Raw genomic sequence first — 10671 nt, 5'->3', positions numbered from 1 at the left:
AAAGGCAAAATAGTTGTCTAAAGAGATCTTACAAATAGCTGAGAAAACAAGAGAAATGAAAGGCAAAGGAGAAAAGGAAAGATACATCCATCTGAATGCAGAGTTCCAAAGAATAGCAAGGAGAGATAGAAAGCCTTCCTCAGTGATCAATGCAAAGAAAAAGAGGAAAACAATAGAATGAGAAAGACTAGAGATCTCTTCAAGAAAATTAGAGATACCAAAGGAATATTTCATGCAAAGATAAGCACAATAAAGGAAAGAAATGATATGGATCTAAAAAAAAGCAGAAGATATTAAGAAGAGGTGGCAAAAATACACTGAAAAACTATACAAAAAAGATCTTCATGACCCAGGTAACCACAACGGTGTGATAACTCGCCTAGAACCATACATCCTGGAGTACAAAGTCAAATGGGAACCATTACTAGTCAAATGGGAACAAAGCTAGTGGAAGTGATGGAATTCCAGTTGAGTTATTTCAAATCTTAAAAGATGATGCTGTGAAAGTGCTGCACTCAATATGCCAGCAAATCTGGAAAACTCAGCAGGGGTCATGGGACTGGAAAAGGTCAGTTTTTATTCCAATCCAAAGAAAGGCAATGCCAAAGAAAGTTCAAACTACTGTACAGTTGTACTCATCTCACATGCTCAAAATTTTCCAAGTCAGGCTTCAACAGTACGTAAACTGTGAACTTCCAGATGTTCAAGCTGGATTTATAAAAGACAGAGGAACCAGAGAGCAAGTTGCCAACATCCATTGGATCATAGAAAAATCAAGCGAGTTCCAGAAAAACATGTCCTTCATTGACTATGCTAAAGCCTTTGACTGTGCAGATCACAATAAACTCTAAAAATCTGAAAGAGGTGGGAATATCAGACCACCTGACCTGCCTCCTGAGAAATCTGTATGCAGGTCAAGAAACAACAGCTGGAACCAGACATGGAACAAAGGACTGGTTCCAAATTGAGAAAGGAGTACATCAAGGCTGTATATTGTCACCCTGCTTATTTAACATATGCAGAGTACATCATGAGAAACACTGAGCTGGATGAAGCACAAGCTGGAATCAAGATTGCCGGGAGAAATATCAATCACCTCAGATATGCAGATGACACCACCCTTATGGCAGAAAGCGAAGAACTAAAGAGCCTCTTTATGAAAGTGAAAGAGGAGAATGAAAAACCTGGCTTAAAACTCAACATTCAGAAAACTAAGATCATGGCATCTGGTCCCATCACTTCATGGCAAATACATGGGGGAACAGTGGCTGACTTTATTTTTCTGGGCTCCAAAATCACTGCAAATGGTAACTGTAACCATGAAATTAAAACACACTTGCTCCTTGGAAGAAAATCTATGACAAAACTAAACAGCATATTAAAAAGCAGAGACATTACTTTGCGGACAAAGGTCTGTCTAGTCAAAGCTATGGTTTTTCCAGTAGTCATGTATGGATGTGAGAGTTGGACTATAAAGAAAGCTGAGTGCCAAGGAATTGATGCTTTTGAACTGTGGTGTTGGAGATGACTCTTGAGAGTCCCTTGGACTGCAAAGAAATCCAAACAGTCCATTCTAAAGGAAATCAGTCCTGAATATTCATTGAAAGGACTGATGGTGAAGCTAAAGATCCAATACTTTCTCCACCTGATGTGAAGAACTGAATCATTGGAAAAGACCTTGATGCTGGGAAAGATTGAAGGCAAGAGGAGAAGGAGATGACAGGATGAAATGGTTGGGTGGCATCACTGACTTAACGGACATGAGTTTGAGCAAGCTCTGGGAGTTGGTGATGGACAGGGAAGCCTGAAGTGCTGCAGTCCATAGGATCACAAAGAGTTGGACACGACTGAGCAACTGAATGAACTGATGGTGTGTCATGGTTTTTCTTCCAAGAAGCAAATACCTTTTAATTTTGTGGCTGCAGTCACCATCTGCAGTGATTTTCGAGCCCAAGAAAATAAAATCTGTCGGTACTTCCACTTTTTTCCTTTCCATTTGCCATTAAGCGATGGTACCAAATGCCATGATCTTAGTTTGAATGTCTAGTTTTAAGGAGGCTTTCACTCTCCTCTTTTATTCTCAGGCTCTATAGTTCCTCTTCAATTTCTGCCTTAGGGTGGTATCACCTGCATATCTAAGGTTTTTGATATTTCTTCCAGCAATCTTGATTCCAGCTTGTGAATCAAGCTGGAATCCATTCATCCATTCCAGCATTTTGCATGATGTACTCCACATATAAGTTAAATAATCAGGGTGACAATATACAGCCTTGACATACCTCTTTCCCAATTTGAAACCAGGGCATTGTTCCATGTTTGGTTGTAACTGGTGTTTCTTGCCCTGCATACAGGTTTCTCAGGAGGCAGGTAAGGTGGTCTAATATTCCCATCTGTTTAAGAATTTTCCACAATTTGTTGTGATCCACACTGTCAAAGGCTTTAGCATAGTCAATGAAGCAGAAATTGATGTATCTTTGGAATTCCCTTGCTTTTTCTATGATCCAGCTGATGTTGGCAATTTGATTTCTGGTTCCTGTGTCTTTTCTAAATGTCAGCTTGTACATCTGAAAGTTGTTGTTTCATGTACTGTTGAAGTCTACCTTGAAGGATTTTTAGCATTATCTTGCTAGCATGTGAAATGAGCACAACTGTATGGTAGTTTGAACATTCTTTGGCACTGCCTTTCTTTGGGATTGGAATGAAAACTGACCTTTTCCAGTCCTGTGGCCACTGCTGAGTCTTACAAATTTGCTGACATATTGAGTGTAGAATTTTAACAGCATCATCTTTTAGAATTTTAAATAACTTAGCTGGAATTCCATCACCTCCACTAGCTTTGTTCGTAGTGATGTTTCCTAAGGCCCACTTAACTTCACTTTTCAGGATGTCTGGCTCTAGGTTAGGGACCACACCATCATAGTTATCTGAGTCATTAAGACCTTTTTTTTTGTATAGTTCTTCAGTGTATTCTTACTATCTCTTCTTAATATCTTCAGCTTCTCTTAGGTCCTTGCCATTTCTGTCCTTTATTGTGCCCATCTTTGCATGAAGTGTTCCCTTGGTATCTCTGATTTTCTTGAAGTGCTCTCTAGTCTTTCCCATTCTATTGTTTTCCTTTGTTTTTTGCATAGTTCACTTAAGAAGACTTTCTTATCTCTCCTTGCTTCTCTCTGGAACTTTGCATTAAGTTGGGTGTATGTTTCCCTCTCCTTTGCCTTTTAATTTTCTTCTTTCCTCAGATATTTTTAAGGCCTCCTCAGACAACGTTTGCCTTTTTGCATTTCTCTTTCTTGGGGAGAACTTTGGTTACCACTTCCTGTGCAATGTTGGGAACCTCTGTCCATAGTTCTTCAGGCACTCCATCTACCAGATCTAATCCCTTGAATCTACTGTATAATTGTAAGAAATTTAAGTTATACCTTAGAGGCCTATTGGTTTTTCCCTACTTTCTCCCATTTAAGCCTGAATTTTGCAATAAGGATTCAATGATCTGAGCCACAGCCAGCTCCTGATCTTGATTTTGCTGACTGTGTAGAGCTTCTCCATCTTCAGCTGCAAAGAATATAATCAGTTGATTTCAGTATTGACCATCTGGTGAGTCCATGTGTAGAGTCAACTCTTGTGTTGTTGGAAGACTGTATTTGCTATGACCAGTGCATTTTCTTGGCAAAACTCTGTTAGCCTTTGCACTGGTTCATTTTATATTCCAGAGCCAAATTTGCCTGTTCCTCAAGGTATCTCTTGACTTCCTACTTTTGCATTCTAATCCTCTATGACAAAAAAGAGATCTGTTTTTGGTGTTAATTCTAGAAGGTCTTGTAGGTCTTCATAGAATCGTTCAAAGCAAGAGCTTAGAGCTACACTGACATAAGAGAAATCATTTTTTATCTGTCATTTTGTGATATAAACCTGGCCACGGTGCTTCCTCTTGAATAGATTTCAGTAATTAATGATCTTAAGGTAAGTGAAAGAATGCAGGAACAAAGCAAAAACTGTTGCAAAAACAATAGTTCAGCAATAAAACATAGTCCTAGATCCTACTCAAGAAATATACATACCAATCTGATATATATTTTTGAGTCCAACTGCAACTAGCACCTCCACACAAGTGGAGGATGGTAGCTACATGATGAGACCCTAGAATGGTCAGAACTTAAGGAAAGGTGACTTTTACCTTTTCTGACCCTTGTGACTTCCATCAACTAAGCCTGAACTCTGTCAACCTTGCCCTAATTTGGTGTTGAATTCTCCTCTACTCAAGCCCTTTCTTGAACATGCATAAACACTTTTAGCTTAAAACTTCTCCAAGTTTGCTGTTCAAGGAGAATTTTGCTTTGGGAAATATCCTCTGTATTCTCCTTTATTGTTGCATGTAATAAATCCTTCTCCCAATCTTTGTCTTCATTGTCTTTTGGCTAGAGACCCACCAAGAGGCAAACCAAGGATTTGTGTAATATAACCTGTCTAAAGGCTACATTTTCATATCTTTGTCTACCTCACATGGATCTCAGGCAGGGACAGAGGAGGAGTAGGTAACAACATAACTTGGATATCAGTTGGAAAGAAGCAATGAAAATTGCTCAAGAAAAACACAAGGAAACAGATTCACAAAGATTGGGGCAAGAGATAACTGTTAGGACACAAAAAAGACCATCTAAGGCAGCATTCTAGTTTCCAATTCCTTTCTTCAAACCAAATAGAACTGAGTGAACAGTATTTACAATGTTTTAACCTGTCACGGGCAACCTGAGGGACTGGTCTCAGTTTCATCTACTATTCTAGGAAATTATTGTACCTGAGGAAAAGATGATGGGAAAATTCAATTTATAGCCAGTTAGTCAGAAGCATAGGAAAAACCAGAACTTGTAATAGGCATCTGAACTCGGTGATAGTCTTGTGGGACTGAACTCTTAACCAGAAGCTTATGGAATAACTTTAGTAATTAGTGTTAGAATTGCTTGATTTGACTGAGGAAACCAGAATTGAAAGAAACACATCTACCACAATGTTCATCACAGCACTATTTACAATAGCTAGGACATGGAAGCAACCTAGATGTTCATTGGCGTATGAATGGGTAAGAAAGTTGTGGTACATATACACAATGGAATATTACTCAGCTATTAAAAAGAATGCATTTGAGTCAGTTCTAATGAGGTGGATGAACCTGGAGCCTATTCTACAGAGTAAAGTAAGTCAGAAAGAAAAACACAAATACAGTACATTAATGCATATATGTGGAATTTAGAAAGATGGTAGGGATGACCCTATATGCAAGGCAGCAAAAGAGACACAGATATAAGAACAGAATTTTGGACTCTGTGGGAGAGGACAAAGGTGGGATGATTTGAGAGAATAACATTGAAACATATATATTACCATATGTGAAATAGGTGACCAGTCCAAGTTCAGTGGATGAAACAGGACACTCAAAGCCGGTGCACTGGGACAACTCAGACAGATGGTATGGGGAAGGAAATGGGAAGGAGGTACGGGACAGAGAGACACATATACACCCATGGCTGATTCGTATCAGTGTATGGCAAAAACCACCATAATATCGTAAAGTAATTAGCCTCCAATTAAAATAAATTAATTAACTAAAAAAAGTTAAAAAGAATCACTTGGTGTGAAATAAATACCTATATATATAGTGACCAGAAGTGAACAATAATTTTGAGAGGAGAAATGGCATTTTACCTTTTCAGAGTGGAGACAAAAAAACAGGTGATCAAAAGTGCCAAAGAGAGACACTTCAGGATATTAAGATATTTAAATGCAAAACATATATGGAAAAATCGAAAAAAGCCACACTGAGACCCATAAAAAATGCATGTTCAGGAAAGCCAGAGGCCTTCAGTAAAGGCCATAAGGCATCTCTTTAGGTTATTCTCAATACTCAAAATCAAGCACTAGCTTAGAGAAAGATTTCTTGGCAGAAAGTCAGTATGCAAAGAACAGGGAAGGTGGATGCTTTTGTAAATTATCGATTTTCAGCATCAACAATAAAATCATAACTCATATAAATAAACAGGAAAATATGATCAAATGAAAAAAATAAGCTGGTAGAAAACATCTCCAAAGAAAGACATGCAATGGATGTCCCAGGCAAAGACTTTAACAAGTATGCTTACAAACTAAAGGAAAACAGACAAAGAACTAAAGAAAGGAGGAAAACAACATGTGAACAAAATCAGAAAATCAAGAGACAAATTATAAACAAACCACATAGAAATTCTGAAGCTGGAAAAAATTATTCCAGAGGCAATCAGATTTGATCAAACAAAGGAAATAATCAGCAAAGCTAGAAGACAGGACATTTGAAATTATCAAATCTCAGGAACAGAAGGAAGGAAGAATTTTTTTTTTAAGTGAATATAGCCTAAGAGATTTATGGGATATAGTCAAGTAGACTGATACATGCATTATGTAAGTCCCTGAAGGAGAAGGTAGGATGTGGGGCAGAGAGATTATTTGCTAAATAATGGCCAGAGAAATTCCTAATCTGGTGAAAGATAAAAAATCTACAAATGCAAGAAGCCTAACAACCCAAATAGGATAAATCCATAGAGACTCATGCTGAGACCAATTATAAAGAAAATGTTAAATAACAAAAAGAGGATCTAGAAAGCAACTAGAGAGAAACGACCCATCTCTTCCAATTCAATAATCAGTCAAGTCAGGACACAAAAAAGCAAAAGTCTTGGAGGTTAAAAGGCAATAGAATTACATATTTAAAGTGCTAAAAAGGGGGTAAAATTCAGTTAATCAAGAATTCTATTTCCACCACAATCATCTTTCAGAAATGAGGAGGAATTAAGAGATTCCCAAATTGACAAAAGTGGTGATCTTCATTATTATGATATTCATTTCATATGGGTGTGCCCCATAAGAAATGTAAACAAGGGCCCTTCAGTTTGAAATAAAAGAATATTAGACAATATCTGGAAACCATATGAATATTTAGTGTTCTCTGGGAAAGGGAATATGTGAGTAAATATAAAACCAAGATATTGTAATTTTCTGTTATAACTCCACTTTTTATTTTCTATAGCATTTAAGAAATAAATACATAAAAATTACAAATCTTTGTTAATGAATAGAAAATGCATAAAATGTAATTTTTGTCAACAAAAACTTAAAGCAGAGGAGAGAAGGGAGAACAATTAGAGTAGAGTTTTTGCATGCATTTGAAGTTAAGTCTGTGTCTATTCAAAATAAATTTTATAGTATTAGTGTTACATGTAAACCTTATGGCCATTGCAAAAAAAAATCTATAGAATATACATGAAAGGAAAGGTGAAGAGAGTAAAAACTATCATTACAAAAAATCAGCTAATCATAAAAGAAGGCAGAAATGAAGAAAATGAGGAATAAAAAGCAGTGATGCATGGAAAATAAATAGCAAAATATTTTAAAAAAATTTTTTTTCCTTATCAGTAATTACTTTAAATGTAAAATGTGTGAAACTCCTGCAATCAAATGTAAGTGGGTTAATTCTCTGATATAAAAGCATGGATTTGCAGAAGCATATCAAAAAACAAAGGTTATCCTAATAGACAGTCTATAAGCAATCCACTTTAGAGCCAAAGATACACACAGATTGAAACTGAAAGTTTGAAAAAAGATATTTTATGCAAAAAGTAATGGAAAAAGAGTTTCAGTAGCTATAACAACATGAGATTAAAAAAAGGATGTACAAAAACCCTGTTTCAAGAGACAAAGAAGACCATTAAGACAATTTTAAGGTGATATGCCCCAAACATCTGGGCTTCAAAATATATGAACCAAACAGTGAGAGAATTGAGCAACAGACCACTCAACAATAATAGCAGGAGACTTTAATGTCCTACCTTCAGTAATGGGTAGAAAAACCAGACAAAAGATCAGTAACAAAACAGAGGCCATGAACAACTCTATAAATCAGCTGGAAGAGGGCAACAGAGGATGAGATGGTTGGTTGGCATCACAGATTCATTGGGCACGAACTTGGGCTAACTCTGGGAGATGGTGAGGGAAGGGAAGCCTGGTGTGTTGCACTCCATGGGGTCACAAAGAGTCAGACAAAACTTGGCGAGTGAACAACAACAAGCACCCAAATGAAGAGGAGATTATACATTTCTCAAGTGCAGATGAAATATTTTGAAGGATAGAATACATGTCAAACAAACGCATTTTAATAAATGTTTAAAAGACAAATCATACAAATACCTTTTATGACTACAATGAAATAAAACTAGAAATAAACAGGAGGAGTAAAACTGGAATAAGTATGGGAAACTAAACAAACTACTTTTAACTAATAGGTCAAAGATGAAATCTTAAAAAGTATTATATAACACTCAGAGACAAATGAAATAAAAGCACTACATAACAAACCTTACAAAGTATAGCAAGATGGTATTAATATGGAAAGTTGTAACTTTAAATGATTACAACAAGAGGAAAAGACTCCATTAATCAACAACCTAAATTTAGCACTTAAATAGAAAAAGAAAATTCTGGGACTAGCAGAACAAATGAAATAAGAAAGGTTAGAGAATAAATTTAAAAAAATAAACAATAGAAAACAAAAGAGAAAATATTTTTTTAAACTACTTTCTCAAAAAGATTAAAAAAAATTGACAAATATTGAGCTAGTCTGACTAGGGGAAAAAGAGATGACTGGATGACAAAAAGAAAAACAAATATCAAAGTGGTTACACAGTTATAGATTCTATAGAAATAAAAAGAATTATAATTATACTATGAATGAATGATATATGACAATAAACTTGGATAACTTAGATGAAATTGACCAATTCCTAGAACATAAAACCTACCAAGGCTGAATAATAAAGAAACAAGAAATCTACATAGACTTATAATGAGAAAGGAGATTGAATCAAAAAGAACTTCCAACAAAGAAAAGCCACAAGTAGATGGTTTCACTGGTGACTTCCAACATTTAAAGAACTAACCATGCCAGTTCTTCTTAAGTCTTTCAAAAAATAGTGAAAAGGAGAAAATATTCCCTTACTCATTCTATGAGAAAAGTATTACCAAAGCCATGTGAAGATACTACAGGAAAAGGAAAAGCTAGAAGAATATATTTTATAGTGATTTATGCAAAAATTCTCAACAAAATACTGGTCAACCAAAATTGGCCACATATTAAAAACATTATACACCATGACAAGGCAATGTTTATTTCTGAAATGCAAAGATGTTTCCTCATACAAAATCATTAATATGTAACACCATATTAGAAGAATAAAAGAAAAAGATTACAGGCTCATCAATGCAGAAAAAGCATTTGACAAAATCCAACACTTTTTTATGATTAAAAACACTCATCATTTAGGAATAGAAAGAGACTACCTCAACATAATAAAGGCTGTATATGAAAAAACTCACAGGTAACTTCATACTCTGTGATAAAATACTAAAAAACTTTTCCTCTAAGATCAGGGACAAGACAAGAAATCCTATTATTGCCATTTTTATTCAACGTAGTATTAGAGGTTCTAGCCAGACCAATTAGAAAAGATAAAGAAATGAAAAACACACAATTTAGAGAGGAAGAAATAAATTATGTCTACTACACATGACATGATTTTACAGGTAACAACTCTAAAGATTCCACAAAACACTATTAAAACAAACAGATGAATCCAGCAATGTTGTAAAATATCATGTAAACACATAAAAATCAGTTGTCTTTCTATACATTGACAAATGAAAAACAGAAAGGAATTTAAGAAAATTTCATTTTCAATAATACAAAAAAGAATAAAATACTCAAGAATTAAGTTAACCAAGGAGGTGAAAGACTCACACAATGAAAACTATCAAAGTTTGAAGAAAGAAATCATAAGTAAATAGAAAGTCATTTTGTGTTCATGGATTAGAAGACAAAATTGTTAAGATGCAGATACCAGCAAAATGATCTACAGATCCATGAAACTCCTGTCAAATCTGAACAATATTTTTTTCATAAAAATAAAGGTCTTTGAAGTTTTAAATGATTATAGAATCTCAGGGAATCCTGGATAGACAAAAGAATCTTGAAAAAATAAATTTGGAAGTATCACACTTCCTGATTAAAAAATTTACCATAGAGCTGCATAAACAAAAAAAGTGTGGTTCTAGCATAAAATCAGACATACACATTAAGAGAATAGAAAAAAGAGTCCAGCAATAAATCCTTCCATACATAGTCAAATGATTTTCAACAAGGGTGCCAGGACTATTCAATCTGGAAAGCAGTCCTTTCAACAAATGTGACTGAAAAAAGAAAGAAAATAGACCATGAAAAGAATGAAGATAGACAATCACCTTAAAACCATATATAAAAACTAACTCAAAATGTATCAAAGACCTAAATATAAGAGCTAAAACTATTAAAAAATCTTAGAAGAATCACAGAGAAAACCTTCATGTCATTAGATTTGGCTTTCTTGGATATGCCACCAGAGCATGGGCAAAAATTGTCAAAAATAATAAAATAGGCTTCATCAAAACGAAAACTTTACTGCATTATCATTAAGAGTAACAAGGGCAGACCACAGAATAAGAGGGAATATTTCCACACCATACATCTCATAAAGAGTTAATACCCAGAACATATAAGAACACTTAAAACTCAACAACCATAATGAGATTTAAAAGTGGGCAAAAGACTCAAACAGA

Source organism: Oryx dammah, unplaced genomic scaffold, assembly GCF_014754425.2.
Source record: "Oryx dammah isolate SB20612 unplaced genomic scaffold, SCBI_Odam_1.1 HiC_scaffold_28, whole genome shotgun sequence".
Classification (NCBI taxonomy): Eukaryota; Metazoa; Chordata; class Mammalia; order Artiodactyla; family Bovidae; genus Oryx; species Oryx dammah.
The sequence above is the reverse complement of the archived record's forward strand: the minus strand, read 5'-3'. Positions refer to the sequence as shown.